Source organism: Ixodes scapularis, unplaced genomic scaffold (assembly GCF_016920785.2).
Source record: "Ixodes scapularis isolate PalLabHiFi unplaced genomic scaffold, ASM1692078v2 PGA_scaffold7__128_contigs__length_106722199, whole genome shotgun sequence".
NCBI classification, from domain to species: domain Eukaryota; kingdom Metazoa; phylum Arthropoda; class Arachnida; order Ixodida; family Ixodidae; genus Ixodes; species Ixodes scapularis.
Window position 1 is genome coordinate 89774323 of NW_024609882.1, and position 16436 is coordinate 89790758.

The 16436-nt window shown below is 49.0% G+C and overlaps 1 long non-coding RNA gene across 1 annotated transcript; it reads left to right on the top strand.

The window, feature by feature from the left end:
* The first annotated feature begins 12971 nt into the window (after positions 1–12971).
* LOC121833289 lies at positions 12972–15608 on the top strand. Its single transcript, XR_006076614.1, has 2 exons — positions 12972–15063; positions 15174–15608. It is a non-coding gene; the product is annotated as an uncharacterized LOC121833289 (long non-coding RNA).
* Positions 15609–16436: the final 828 nt, after the last annotated feature.

The window sequence follows — 16436 nt, forward strand, 5'->3', positions numbered from 1 at the left end:
AACCCCGACCTCCCGGTGGAGATGGATGGATGAATGAATCCGGCTGAGCCCTTTGGATCGGGCGGTAGCTTACGCCACCTACAAAAGTTGGAACAGAACGCCGAAGCGGAAGTGCGCCACCGGAAAAGCCCAGCGCGCATGCGCAAACTAGGGAAGCGCGTTCGCCAACGTTGGAGTATAGACACCGCCAAGCGAGCGGGTTCTTATAGCAGTCCGGCGCAACGTCATGGTCGGCGGACGTCGCGTTGCGCCGGCGAACGTTCGTCGCGCCGACGTTGGAGTATAAACAGCCCTTAAAGGCCGCCGTACAGTTCGCGCTTTCCACTTTTTCTGCGTTTCCTCCTCTCCTGCCCTTTTTTCCTTCCTTCAACGCCCTCCCCACCTGTTTACCGCCCTCCCCAGAGGGGACAACATGGAGAATGGATTAGGAGACGCCTCCGTTAATCCGGCTTAACCCGCCGAAGAGGGGGCCTGCTGCTTGACTAAAAATTATTTCGCTCCTCAAAAAAACACACAAAAAAAAAAAAAAAACGCCGCGGGCAGCGATTGTATGCGCTTTGCCGGATGCGCAACGCTCCGTCCGCCTTGAAGAAGCTTGTATGCATTGGACTAACATTTTTTGAAGTGCGGCAGGTTTAGTGTAGGTCCTATCATATGGTCCTGCAAGACTTCCCTGTCCGCCACAAGCTAGCCAATAATTCAAGAACATAACGACGGCAGCGTAGTCAAACAGTGTAAAATAAAATGTATATAATATTTCTGAGAACACCGTTGTCTTCACTGCTTGGCTTTCAAATTCTTAGCGCTGCCAATAATCGTAATCAAACTATTTTTATGATTGAAGACAACTCGTCGTGCATCTATACCCCAAGATTACGCTTACGTGAAACATGATTCGGCGCGGGAGCGGCTCGAGTCACCGTAAACATTTTTTTTTTCAATGTGGATTTTGCTTTTTTAACTTAGCTGAGGCACCACTGGCAGGACACGAATCGCATACTTGGAAGGTATATACCGTCTGAAAACTCATATAGCTGGTTCAGTGAATGCAATACTAGCGCATTCGTTGAAGCTTGATTTGTTGATTCGAACTTCAATAAATCACACGCACCCATTCTCCCTATTCCTGTTTACCCAGTCATAGTCGTTCCCTCACGATGCAATACGAGTACAAGTAACTGCAGTTTATGCATTGTTGACGTTAATTGGACAGCCATGATCACACGGTTTTTAGAAGCGCTATAGAACGAGCACAAGCGTCGAATTCCGGTACACTGATTCATTCCTGTCTCACCGCCGTGACGCCACACGAGAAAAGCGATTTCGTTCTGTCTGTGAAATTAGGAACACAGAAATCAAGCTATAATCCCGGTAATAAAACAAAGCGAAATGGATCTCTGCAGCCAATACCCAACCGTTTGCGAGGTGACTAGGCGAAAGCATATATTACCTCCGTGCCTTTACCCTCTGCACACTGCCAGAGAGAGTCATACAAACTCCTTGGAGCTATTGTCAACACGATTGCGTTTGCAAGCCTCTAGTTTGACTCGGCTGGGATTCGTCCCTTTCATAGCTCTCTATGAAACGAGAAAGGTAGATACTTTTCTACATTGGGTGGGATTGCCCGGGGCCTCCAGTTATTTACGGCCAAAATCACACTGGAGGCGCTTCAGCAATGTTCACTCTGGTCGACACACGTGCACACTAAAAATGCCAGTCGTCTGCCTTCCCAAAAAATACTTGCAGAGCCAATCATAGAGACCGACGGATAACGAGGCCGAAATTATGCTTATACCTCAAAAAAATTATAACACAAATTTGGCCTCGTCATTCCCAAACTGGTTGCCGGACGAAATTCTCTATGCGTATTGTAAGCCAGGGTTGGTAATAGTAACATAAGATACGTACGGCAGAATTCCCTGCCATAAATAAAATGATTTGGCTAACGCTAATGTAACGCGAAAGAGGTGCAAAGAGTTTTGCAAAAGGGAGCGTAAACCGAAAAAAAAGAAGAAAAAAAAGACAGAAGAAAAGGAGAAGTAATAATAATAATAAAAAATCTCTGGCGACGTGGCCAAAAAGAATTCTGTTCATGTGATTTTTATTGTCACGTGACCGAACAAAAAAAAACGAAATAAAAAAAGAACACGAGAAACAATCATCCCCTGCCCGGTTTCGAAGCTAGGATCTCTTGATCGTGAAACTAGCGCGCTATTCGTTATAGTTGCGCCGACATAACTTTATTTTCTTTCTTTATTGCAAGTTGCGCCAACATAACTCTGCCTGTAATGCTCGCGCATTTTCACATCATAGGAGAAAGCTTAGGTGCCTTCGTAGTTTTTCATGTATGTGTTATCTTTATTTGTGGCAAGAGTTCACGTTCCAGAATGCTTTTAGAGTTTTGGAGCAAAACGAGTTTTCTTCATCCGAGTCACCTCCTAGAGCCAGTAGACCGCACTGGGTCCTCCGGCTAATTAAGCAGCTATTTTCAAATTCTCTGACGTGCCCGTCCTCGCATCCGAGGTCGCCGTTTGACAAGCTTATCTTCCACCTGGTAGCCAGAACCCCCACGGCCAGCTTTGTTCCGTCCCCACTCCCTCTCGAGAGGATGGCTCGCCCCGAGGCTAATCCCCTTCTCTAGACACCCTTTCCACCCAGCGCTGGCCCTTTCCCTCCCCGTCTCCAGCTTCGGGAGAGAAGGTTCTTCCCTGCAGAACGTCCCGTTTGTACAGCGGCCTTTAAGGATCCACAGTGAAGGCGTAGGACTTGCTGAACTGCTTCGGCGAGGGTGTTGCCAGTGTGCAGACGCCACTTGGAGGTTCATGAGACAGTTGCAGTAGGATGTTTAAACTGTTTGTCGACATTTCATGGTCAGAAGGCGGAAAACAGCTGCTGCGCTATCGTACACTGCCCATATGGCTCTCTCCGATGCCTCCACCGTGCTTCGGTACCGACGACGCTTGCCAAAATTAAAATAGCGACGCTCTCAGTGTTGTCAGATCACCAAGCAATGTTGCATAAGGTCTCTTGAGCCTATTTGACTGGTTGCCATCTTTTCTTCAAAACATGGCACATGTCGAAAGCTTTTGGCACAGTGAATCATACCAGGGTGGATGCAAAAGTTACCGGAATGAATTTCTGAAAGGCGGCCCGTTTGTAGTACCAGCTTCCCCAGCTAGCTGCGCTTAGCAGCAACCCTTCTGAGTGAGTTTGCCGACTGGCATTGTCTGCTATAAATATTTTTTCCAAGCGCATCAAAATAATTTCTTGTTTCTTTTTGCAATGTCTGATATCAAGGAACAGCAAGCGGCTGTGAAATTTTGTTTTAGGAAAAACTGCCGGAAACTCTTGTAATGTTTCGGAAAGCTTACAAAGAAGATGCTAATAGAAAATCTCAAGTCTATTAGTCCTTTTCTACCAAACGAAATTTGAAATATACCCGTTGTGTTGAAAAATAGGTTGAATATGGTTTATAATATCCATAAATGACAATCACACGTTTGTATTTTGAGCCTGGTGGCTGTATTTTTCGTTATAAACGGCCCACTCTGGGCAAGAGCTCGGAGAAGGCCCAGATTAGACCACGTGACATCCGACGCAATCGTGACGTAGTTCGTCTCGGGACGAGCAAAGCTACGGTGAGGCTGACGTCGAGAGGATGGCCTAGTCATTCCAGCCACCGAAGCGGCTGCTTTTGTACGAATTTTGAGCGACGGATTATTCTTCTATATTCTCGTGGGGAGACAACAGCGACTTCTGGGACACACAAAAGGGATTCTTGGGAAGAGGTGAGTTCCTCCTTCACCTCTTCTCTCGTCTTGGCGGGAGGCGAGACAGTTACCGTCACTAGCTCTCAAGGTTCCTAGACGGGCATTACAAATGAGGCGTTAGCGACATCCACCAGGGGCTCTTTGCTGAATGTTTAATTCGTTTTGAAATTCCTTTTCGTGACTTTTTAACAAGATATTGGTGTGTTCGATGTGATACTGCTTTTTTGAACACATATAGACCGAAAAATGAGCACCAAAAGTTTGTTGTAGTATTCCTTTAGGCCAGTAAATTATTGATCGACGACTCACCTCGTTCAGGACGACCCTCAACCTCCTCAACTGAAGAAAACACAGAAAAATGTGGGCATTGTTCACTCCGAATTTGTTCCTGTTGGTGAACCTGCTAATCAGGTGTTTTACCTGGGAATTTCGCGACACTCGCGAAGCTCAGGAAGGCACATACACCCCGATGTGAGGGAAAGGGGGAATAATGGTCCCATCGCAACAATGCCCCAGCACACACTGCCCTGTCAGTGCAACAATTGTTTTAGCAAAAATGGCATGACACCGCTTCTCCACCTCCCGTATTCTCAGGACCTCGCTCGCCCGTGTGACTTTTCTCTTTTCGCTCGTATGAAAAGTCTTGAAAGGAAATCGTTTTGTGAATGTGTAAGGTCTTTCAAATCAGACATTGCAAAAAACAGCAAAAAAATGATTTTAAGCACTTGACGAAAAAATTCACAACATGCGGCTAGATCATTAGCAGACGACATGAGTCGGCAAACTGACTCGGGAAGGATGCCGCTTAGTGCTGCTAGAGGCGGATGCTGGTACTGCGATCGCCTGGCCTCCTGATATTCATTCCAGTTAGTTTTGGGTACCCCCTCATTGTTTTTTTATTGTCAAAACTTTGGTTCTATGGCCCAGTATCTTGCTTGGTGTAAATCATATCCCTTTTTGTGTTATACATATTTTCAGGTATCTTTTAGAATGGTGAAGTGACTGTGATGTTGCATATATTGATGATTTAATATGTTTGTAATGCATCCATAACATTGTTTTTTGGTTAAATGTTCCCTGTTTTTATATACGTTTTCTGGTTTGTTTCATATTCAAAGGTACCATTAAGAAGGCTGCGAGGTGGTTTCTGGCTTCAGAAAGTATCATTTCTATAATTACTATAGTTTGATAGATCAGTGCTGGAAAAAGACTTCAGATTTCCATTTGAACAATGATTCTGTAGTGTCTCGGGTTGTTTTAGACTTGACTCGGAAGTTATAATGGTCTGGAACGGTTGGTGAGAACACTAACTTTTTATTGAATTAACTGGTTATTATTTGTCCCAACTTTAGAATAATGATGCAGCATCGATGTCGTCGTCAGTCCAGGTGGATGGGCAAATATCGTCTCGGTCCGTCTCGTCTCCGTCCAGTCCTCTGTCCCGACTCCTTTTAAACCCTCGTGCTGAGGGTTACCTCGCGATGGCGTGAACTGGTGCAATCGCGAGGCAATACGTCAGCCAGATGAGACATCAGTATTGCCAGTGCTATGGTGCGATTGCCAAGATGTTATCTAATGTGGTGCAACGGATGTTGCGCGGACTTACGTAAGCGTGCGGCAACATCCGTCGACGACGCAGCACTTGAGCCAGGTAAGGTAATCTGACGCTCTCCGGGGCCGCTCGATCGAGCGGAGAAAAGTTCTCTCGGGAGCGGCTGGGTCGGTGCGTGCGTACGTCACCACAGTACTCCCTCCACAGAGAGTAGGCGAACGTTTAGAGACCACCGTTATCCGAGCCTAGGCTTTCGACTCGCCGCGGGCGCGCGAGTGAGGTGTGCAGCAGCTGTTAAAGGAGCTGCGATGCCCAGACGCTGTGGCACGTGGCGGCCGGAGCGTGTCTGGATCTTCGTCGGGCGCTGCTTGTCCGGGGCGATGATCTGTTTGTGATCGGGTGGAGGAGGCGAGGTCGGCGCGAGCGTTGTTTGTTTAGGCGGCGGTTCCGGGTGGGGTGGTACCGTTGCAGAAGTGTCTGTTGGGGCGCCATCTAAGATAAGCTGCTTTAACGCGATCTAATGCGGCGACCTTGGTGCGACCACGAATTGCAAGTGTGATGTTCTTTGAACCTCGCCTTAACACCTTGTGTGGCCCGTCGTAGGGCGGTTGCAGGGGCTTCCGCACGGCGTCATTTAGCAGAAAGACATGAATGCCGAGAAGAACGAAGGGCAAAACTTCCTTCCAATCTTGACGTTGATGGGTCTTGAGGGCGGCTTTCAGCTGGCGATGAAAGCGCTCCACCATGCCATTGCTGGCGGGGTGATAAGCAGTGGTGCGAATGCGCCGAGATCCCAGCAGCTTAGTGAGGCTGGAGGAGAGACTGGATTAAAACTGTCGGCCCCGGTCAGTCGTGATAGTGGAAGGCGTGCCGAACCGCGAAATCTAGTATGCAACGAATGCACGTGCCACCGTTTCCGCAGTTATGTTTGCAAGGGGACGACTTCCGGCCAGCGAGTAAAACGGTCGATGCAAGTCAGAAGGCAGGCATTTCCCTGGGAAGGCGGCAGCGGTTCAACAATGTCTATGTGGATGTGGTCGAACCGCGCTTCGGGTGGATCGAAGGTTCCCAGGGGTGTGACCGTGTGACGCTGAACTTTTCAGCGCTGACACTGTATGCAAGTGCGGGCCCAGTGACGAACATCCTTGTTGATGCCGGGCCACACGAAGCGAGATGTTATAAGATGTTGGGTAGCCTTGATTCCGGGGAGCGAAAGTTCGTGAAGGGCATCAAAGATCTGGCGGTGAAACTGTAGTGGCACGTAGGGGCGTGGTGATCTCATTGATGTGTCGCATATAAGGTCGGTCGAACACATAGAAAGAGAGACCTCACTGCACACAAGCCGTCCGGGTGTGGCACGGAGGTTGCGAAGTTGGGCGTCGTTGCGTTGTGCAGCTGCCAGTTTCTCGAAATCGACGACAGCCAGAGTTTTGTTAGTGCATGTGCCTATTCGTGACAGAGCATCAGTTACGACGTTCTCTGCGCCATGAACGTGCCGGATGTCTGATGTAAATTATGAGACACATGACATTTGTCGCAGCTCTCGCTGAGAATGGCTGCCACCTCGGGTCGCAGTGAACGAAAAGCGTGCACGAGGGGCTTGTGGTCGGTCAACACAAAAAATTGCCGACCTTCGACATAATGCCTGAAATGCCGCAAGGCTAAGTATATCGCCAGTAACTCGCGGCTGAAAGTGCTATAACGCTGCTCGGTGGGAGTTAGTTTCCGGGAAAAGAAAGAAAGAGGCTGTCACTGTCCGTGTACTTCCTGTTGAAGCACGGCGCCAACGGCGTTGTCCGAAGCGTCGGTTGCTACCGAAAGTGGGACCGCTTCCTTGGGATGCACAAGCATGGTTGTTGTAACCAGAAGTTCTCTGGCACGATGGAATGCGGATGTGGGGCGCTCGTCCCAAGTGAGCTCGGCTTTGGGGTTACGTGAACCTGAGAGCATGCCGTGCAGCGGGTGGAGCTTTTCTGCGCAGCCCGGGAGAAACCGTCGATAAAAGTTTATCATGCCGAGAAACTCCCGGAGTTGCTTCTTGGTTGATGGCTTGGGAAACTCTCTGATCACCTGCACCTTGGTAACAAGTGGGCGGATGCCGGAAGCGTTGAGAGTATGGCCCAAAAATTCGAGGTCGGGCTTGCCAAAAACGCACTTGTCCATCTGGATTACAAGTCCAAATTCGGCCAGGCGAGTTAACAGGGCTCAGAGATGTCCGAGGTGTTCGTCGGCAGTTTTGCTGGCCACGAGGATGTCATTAATGTAGGCATAGCAGAAGGGAAACCCTCGCAGCACCTTGTCTACGAAACGTTGGAAGGTCTGCGCAGCGTTTTTGAGTCCGAATGGCATGCGCAGAAATTCAAATAGACCGAAGGGTGGGGTGACGGCGGTTTTTGGAATGTCCGAGGGCTCGACCGGAACTTGATGGTAAGCGCGTACCAGATCAATCTTGGAGAAGATGGTAGCTAGTGCCGTCGAGCGATGCAGTGAAGTCCTGAATGTGTGGGATCGGGTAGCGATCTTCTGCTGTGTTGCGGTTGAGGGCTCGGTAGTCGCCACACGGACGCCAGTCCCCTGGCGTGGATTTGGGAACCATGTGGAGAGGCGAGGACCAGGGGCTTTCCGACTGGCAAACAATGCCCAGCTCGAGCATGTGTTCGAACTGTTGTCGGACGACCCGTAGTTTGTCTGGGGGTAGCCGGCGGGGACGCGTGTGGACAGGTGCTCCTGACGTCTCGATGTGGTGCGTCACGGTGTGTTGGATAGGGCACTCGTCTGGTCCAACGGGCGTCAGCTGTGGAAACTCGCCGAGCAGCCGCGTGTACGGGGATTCCTCAGCTGGAAACGCGAATGTGGGGCTGATAGACTGCAGAGACGAGGCGATGCCTTGGACGGTGAGTCGTGTCGTTTCGTCTCGAAGACGTCGTCCCTTGACGTCCACCAGCAGCCCAAAACGCGTTAAGAAGTCTGCTCCGAGAATTGCGTGCGGGATGGCCGCGCAGATGAAAACCCAGCGAAAAGTGCGCCACAGTCCGAGATCGAGTGTCAGGGAACGCGCACCGTATGTCGAAATGGCCGAGTTGTTCACGGCACGAAGTTGCGACGTGCTGGGGTGCCGACGATCTTGTACGGTTGCAGGGACAACACTAACCTCTGCCCCGGTGTCCACGAGGTAGCGAACACCAGAGGTGCCGTCCGTCACAAAAAACAAGGATCGGCGGCTGTGGAGATCGGCGGAGCACTTGCCACCCTTAGTGCTCGGCCTTCTCCTTTTCCGCTTGGGTGCAAGGGGGCTTGCATTTAAGATCTTCGGCGCCAAAACGTTCATGATAACAGCACTCGCCTGTGTCCGTGCGGGAGGAGGAGTGAGACTGGCGTCCGGCGGGGGAACGCCCGCGTGATGCGCGGCGGCCACGAGGAGCTTGCAATTTTGCTACAAGATCAGCGAGACGCGCGACCTTGGCTCGTAGTTCACGCACCTCGTCTGGACTGGATCGGGTGTGGGCTGCTGAGATGTTTGGGGACGGGGTAGAGACCTCCATGATCTTGTCTGCAAGCTCGGCGATCTTGGCGAGGCCGATGTCCCCCGCTGATGCAAGCACCATCCGAACGTTGCTCGGCAGGCGTTGCAGGAAGAGCTCGCGGAGGAGGGACTCGTCGATGGATGTCGCCTTGTCTCCGAGGAGCTGCTCCATCCTACGCAACAGCTGCGTTGGAGTGCGGTCGCCAAGTTCCTCTGCTGTCAAGAGTTGCCGTAGACGCTTCTCCTCTGAGGCGCTTGTGCGGCGAATCCGCTGTGCCTTTAGGGTGCTGTAGGCATCGACGGCTGGCGGTGTGAGTAGCAGATCCCTCACCTCTGTGGCGATGGTTGGGGAGAGGCTGGACACGACATGGTGGTACTTCGTCATGTCAGCCGTGATTCGTCGAATGGCGAATTGAGACTCGACTTGGACGAACCACAGCTGCGGGTCCGCTGGCCAGAAAGGGGGAAGCTTGAGGGCGACTGCGGAAACAGTGCTGGAGACGGGCTCCTCGTCCGGCATGGCTGAGCTGGGATTATTGTCTGAGGAAAACCGGGTCACCACTGTAGCGTCTCGGGTTGTTTTAGACTTGACTCGGAAGTTATAATGGTCTGGAACGGTTGGTGAGAACACTAACTTTTTATTGAATTAACTGGTTATTATTTGTCCAACTTTAGAATAATGATGCAGCATCGATGTCGTCGTCAGTCCAGGTGGATGGGCAAATATCGTCTCGGTCCGTCTCGTCTCCGTCCAGTCCTCTGTCCCGACTCCTTCTAAACCCTCGTGCTGAGGGTTACCTCGCGATGGCGTGAACTGGTGCAATTGCGAGGCAATACGTCAGCCAGATGAGACAGCAGTATTGGCAGTGCTATGGTGTGATTGCCAAGATGTTATCTAATGTGGTGCAACGGATGTTGCGCGGACTTACGTAAGCGTGCGTCAACATCCGTCGACGACGCAGCAATTGAGTCGGGTAAGGTAATCTGACGCTCTCCAGGGCCGCTCGATCGAGCGGAGAAAAGTTCTCTCAGGAGCGGCTGGGTCGGTGCGTGCGTACGTCACCACAATTCAAAAGTACCTACAAGGTTGTTTTAAAACGTTTAGTTATTTTTTAAATGAAAATATTTTCAATATAAGATTGTATATCAGGTTTGGAAAATAAAAGAATACAAACGATTGCCACCTGAACACTTTGTCTCCATTATAGCAACTTTATATACAGTATAGTTTTGGTTGTAATGCCCTAATGTTTTAAGCTTAATACATTGTTTATATGAAGTGTCCCCATGCTTGACAAGTGCCAACCTTTTGTTGTCATCACAAAAATAAAAGATGTGAAATAATTTCATAGGGTTGTATATGTTCTCCTAATGCAGCACATAAAAAAGATCTCGGCTTTGCTATTTTTTTATATATAAAAGTGTGCCCCAATACTTTTCCTTTTTTCATTTGTTTAATTTTGGGTTTTTTAAAGTGGAGCGAGTAGAGCGACTCATCCGTCACTCGACGAACACGGGGAAGCGTGCCACCAGCGTTTGCCCGCTACAATTGTCACCTGTTCTCAAGCACTAAATTTAAATGAAAAATAAAACGAATTAAACAACACAAGAATAAGAACTATGTTACCGTTAGCCGATTACTGACTTATTAGACAGTTTTAGTGGATCGTACGCTAAAGCCTTGCGTACGCAGTAAAATTGCGGGTCGGGAGTGCGCGTGCGCAGAACGCAATAAAAGAGCTAGCGTATTGCGTACGCACGCAACGCTGGGGATTTTGCGTGGCGGGCTAGCGGGCTCTGCGGGACGTTCTCGAGAGATCTCGGACCCAATGAGAGCTCCAGTTTCAAGATGGCGGTTACCTCGACTGGCGCAGCAAAGGCGACGTGGTGTTTTCGAAGTTCTGTGTTACGTGAAATTGCGTGGTGTTCAGCTCGGCAATTCTTTCCGAAACCTACGGCGGTCGAATCAGATCGCCGTGCAGCTGAAGGAGTGCACAGTGAAAATGTTCGCCGCTCGGAATGTGCGTCAACGCTGCGATCTGCTCAACGCTAAGCCTATTCGCACAGTTCATCGCCGACGGACGAGCGACTCTAAAAGAAATCGCCGAAGTTCTCGCTATGTACTGGACATCAGTAGGTCATGAATTTCATTCCGCGATAGCATTGATAAAAGGTGCCGTTTCAAAGGGAAGATTGACGGAGGCTCCGTCATCGAAATTGGCTACGCACTCTTAAGCCTGGTTCATACAGTTGCGCTTGACTGCGTTTGACTGCGTTGCGGCAGCGAGAAACCAGGACATCCCTGCTACTTATATCGCGTGCTAAGATGATTCTTTGAATTGGATTGCACGCTTCACACGAAGCACAGATGTGCCGGTGACTCGCTCTTGGTTCTCGACGCAACGCAGTCAAACGCACTCAAACGCAAGTGTCTGAACCGGCCTTTACTCGTAGCCTCAGTACCCCGCAGAAAAGCGCGCTTGACGAGGCAGCTGCGGCTTGGTTTAATTTGAAATAAAATGATTGGACACGTTTTCATTTTCAATATTCTTTCCAGGAGCATGGCTGTGCTATAAGCCCGTGGAATTGTGCGGCTCTAGCAAATTTAACCAAGATCATGCGCGGTGTTCACTCGAAAACGTAACGCACAACTAAATTCGGTCCGAGCAGGTCATTTTTAGCGTACGCTATACTATTGCGTATTGCGTACGTAAGAGCCAGCAACGCTATACTAAAACTGTCTATTGTAATTTTTGCTGCTATTACACGCGCGAAACGAGCATGGGGCAGCATGGCATTAGTAAGCTTATCACTGCGTGAATTTGAAACCGAAACTGATCGGAAGCATGCCATGTGGCGTTACTTTAGCCGATTACTTTCATATCATGTTGCCTCTCGAAGCTCTAGATTAAGGGAGGTGTCTAGCCTGCCAATTTAAATACACAGAGCACCTGTATACTAATTGTACTTGCAGACAACTCTTTGTATTCATTTATTGAACAGCGGGAGTCACTTGCCTAATCCTTGTCAGAACATGGTAGGGCATATATACGATTCGGGTCGGTAGAGTGGTTAGAGTAGAGAGTCGCGGAGGTGTTGTGTTGCAGTTCCTTGTGCCTTGTTGTACTGTTTATGTGTATGTGCCTACAGTGTTTGGTGTCGTGGTTGGTGTCGTGGTTGGTGTGTGTTGGTGCATGAATTGTTGTGCGTGCAGTACGCAGTTCAGCAGTAGGAGTCGGTGAATGAGCATTTTTTAGTACCATCTAGCGGTTGCTGCCACATTTCCTAGGTGGCGCAAGCTGCCGCCTGATTCAATAAGCTAAGTGTTGTGCAAGCCTGTACCAATTGATTACAAACGGCTGGCATGCGGTCCACTGGGCTCCCTACGTGCCTCTCAGCTTGATAGCAATCGTAATAATTGTGCCGCTCAGCCACCTAAATTATTGTTCTGTGTCGAAGAGCTGCGAAGTGCGGCAGCAATGGATAACCACGTCGGTTGAGTAGGCACAAACAAGAATAGATAGGAAAAAAAGAAATAAAAAAAAGAGAAAGCAAGCGTGCAAGTTGCGGGGTGTTGGCGCGAGTTGAACGGCCTCCCGTCAGTGTTCACGAGGGTGCCCAGGGATTCATCGCCGCATACGACAAGTGTACGTTGTCTTCAATAAACTCAGCATACCCATTCCTCGCGTTACGATTTCTTTTTTGAGCATTTTCCGCCGGCGGTAAAAATACAGTCAATCTAGCGAGATGCCGTTGGGTGCAATCGCGGCGATTCCAGAAAACACGCTGCCGTCCTTCCGGCTAATAGCTACGGTACTGGTGCCTAAGGACGGATGTTTAGAGTGTCTCGTGGCAATTGGAAGACGTCGAATAGGCGTATGCGCCCTATTCTCTCCCTCGGCCGAAAAGCCGTGCTATTCGCTAGGCCTTACCGGGAAATCCGAGCCTCGCTAACCGGCCGCCATGTTGCTTTTGGGGGTAATCAAATTTGACTACCTGCTTTTTGACTACGTGTGGAGTCGTCATGTTTACCCTAGGGGTCGTTATATTTGGGACGACTTTTTACCACCCCAAAGGTAGTCTCTGACTACCTCTGGGGTCTGTGACTGCCTGTGACTACCTTTTTTCTTCGAGTGTGGGGAAGATGGTCGGAGTCGCGTCCTATGGTCATCATGTTCCATATTTGGCACAGAGCAGGTGGCGCTATCCGTTGAGAGATATGCAAGGCTGAAGTATTTTCTTTGGGCGTGAACGCTAAAGTCTGTCTCCCAAACTGCAGTTTTTACTTTTTCTTTTGTCAATATGTATACATACAGATTGGTTTAAAAAATATACCTATTTAGTGGGACTTTTCAACATTATATATTCAATGTTAGACTGCCGTGTTTTGCGCGCAACTACGGCTTCGGGATAAAAATGGCCATGTGCCAAATTCGGAACATTCTGCACACCGGGTGCCGGTGCCATTCGAAAGCGAAACTGTGCCACGGAGTGCTCTTCGTACGGGCTGCGCCGGCAGCCGCAAAGCTCTATCTGAAAGCGAGGACACTGACCTGTCCGAGTCGGATGGAGATGAACTACCATGTCAGTTGGAGAAAAAAAAAACACGTGCTAGTGATTTGCAGCGATTGATTGGCGCTTCGCTTTGAATGATGCCTGCCCACGTAAACGTGCCAGCTCTAGGTCGTTTTGGACAGAGCTTAGGTGCGGTTGATGGTGCTTAGGTGCCCTTACAAATGACAGTAGAATTCAATAATCTAACCAGATCACTACTGAAACAGTCACGGCTACAACTCAGGTGATAGGTACAGTGCATGAAACCCCCTGTGAGGCGAGCCGTCAGCGGAATGTGTTCCATGTGATGTTCAGTGTATCTCGCGGTTTCTAGTTGTCCTATAGACACTTTTTACAAGTTGAACTTGTTCTTGTGTTCCTGAAATCAGCTAAATAAATAAGGTTTTTTTTTCGTTTTAGATCAGGGGAACATTTCAGCAGACGATTCGGACAGCGATACAGATTCTGGATTATCTACACTTCCCACGATGTCCAGCCGCAATAACAATCAAGACCAAATTGTGTGGAAGCATGGTCATCTGACTATCGACGAGTCTGAATTGATGTTCATTGGTAACAGCTATTTGCCTTCGTCAGTTCTGGAGCTGGGAACTCCGAACGACTTTTTTCAGCACATATTTACGCCTGAATGTTTTCGTATGATCACTAAAACACGTGCTTTCATTCGGCCTAATCGAGGCCTGAAAAGCCCTTTTCGCTGACCGACGCGGACACGGAGGTTTTCATCGGGTCTCTATTGTGGATGTCCCCGATCCAACTGCCACGAACCAGGATGTATGGGAGCCCAAGATTCTATGTTCCCCAAGTGGCAAGTTTGATGCCTGTGAACCGATGGAAAGGGGTGAAGTTTTTTTGTTTTTTTTTATTTACTTTTCTCACAACCTCACGGCAGTGCCGAAAGGACAAGACGGTCACACAGGCAACACAAGATCCGGCCTTTGATGGAAAGCATAGAACAACGCTGTTTCTCAGTCCCGTTTGAAGAAGACCTTTCGGTGGAGGTGCAAATTCGCGCGATCAAGGGAAGGAGTGCACTAAAGTTATATAACCCAAAGAACCGCATCGATGGGGGGTACAAAATATTTGTCTTATCAGGAGTCACTGGCTTCCCTTATAACTTTGAACTCTACACTGGCCAAGAGAATATCGGTGTAGACAAAGCTGCCAACTGCGGTGCAGCGGAAACGTCAGTCTTCGCCTCACTTGATCGGTCCCACATCATGTCAAGCACAAGGTCTACTTCGACAATAAGTTTACTAGCCCGAAGCTGCAGGTAACGCTGTCCAAAGCCGGAATACTATCGCTAGGGACTGTCCGGGCGAACAGGCTGCGAGGTTGTCAGCTGAAGTCCGAAAAAGAGCTAAGGAAAAAAGGAAGAGGCTCTTTAGAGGAACTAATGGGCGAACTGGACGGCTTTGAACTCTCCTGCGCGCGCTGGTTTGACAATCGCGCAGTGACGTTCCTTTCTACTTTCAGGGGCAATCTCCAGTGCAAAAAGCAAAGCGCTGGTCTTCTCCTAAAAAGGAGTTCACGGATATCGACTGTCCCGATATTGTACAAAAGTACAACAAGCTCATGGGGGGTGTAGACCTTCTTGACTCTCTCCTTGGCCTCTACCGTATCCACATAAGGTCAAAGAAATGGTACTTCAGAATCTTCACACAGATGCTTGATCTTTCAGTTGTAGCCACGTGGCTTTTGTACCGAAGGGCACAGGCCCAGCTTGAGAATCAAAAGGTCCTTGCACTTGCAGAAGTCAAGGCAGAAGTTGTCAAAAGTCTGACCCGTCAGAACACGTCTATACCCAACAGGAGACCTGGAAGGCCATCCTACCACAACTCTCAAGCACAGCCCCAATCGAAGAATGCTCGTGGACCAGCGGAAAGTGCACCTGGTAAAGGTGACCGAACCGATAAAGTGGGGCACTGGCCAGAGTTTTACAATAAAAGGCAAAGATGCAAGCATCTGTTGTGTTAAAAAAAATTGTCCGTGCGTTGTTCCAAGTGCAATGTTCACCTCTGTTTGAATGCTTGAAATAACTGTTTCGTGTCTTTCCACACATCATAGAGAACGCTGATTTAACGCTACGTACCAAGAATGGCGTCTCATGTGCATAGTGTGCCATATATGGTAAACATTTGTTTTTTGTTAAAAACACGATCAATAAACGTGATTGCTTTTTCACAAATGTATGCATCGACTCCAATTCTAATATTCCGAAGAAAAATACTTTTTAAGGAAGCGTTTTAATAATTCATGCAGTAGAGGGTTAACTGATATAAAGTTTCGAACTGACAATGTAGCCAAAACGTATGGGTATTCAAAGTTAAAAACAAAAAAAGTTCAACAAGTCTCATGTATCAAACAGCATACTGTACCTACCCCAAAGTGCAGAGTAATCCGAACAGGGTTTATTGCCAAAAGACCTACACTGACACATCATATCCAATTTACAGTCTCGAGGACCCTCTCTTTACGACAAACGGACGAAATCCAAACTTGTTTTAGGGTGCGTTTTGAAGAGAGCTTCGTTTTTGCGCATCACCGAAGCAATAAAACGGAAGTGTCTGAATTGTCCCCCACCCCGCACCCGACGAGCTATTTGTCGCGAAGACCTTGAAGGATTCCAAAGATTATCGCAGCGAAGATGATCCTCGAAAAGCGCCGAACAGCCCGCGTCGTGGTCCGTTCGACGGTTGATATTTCCCCTCGTTTTCTGTGAAGGCCGAGCAGGCTAAGAGCCCGGATGTTTCCTGATTTTCACGGTGGAACACAACACAGAAAAGGTAAGCGTCCTGAAGAGGCAAATAATAGCGAGTTTTAGTAGACCGTGTTTCTCCCTCCGCTAAGCGTCTCTGCTGCCGGGGACTCGACAGCCAAGGCCATCGGCGCGCAGGCGCAGTAGCGGTTTCATCGTAGCAGAGGCGGAAATACGGTCTACTAAATCTCTATAATAAATAACTTTCAAGATCGGACGGCAAACCCTGAACGTACAGTACAGGAGGAGAGTCGCGCT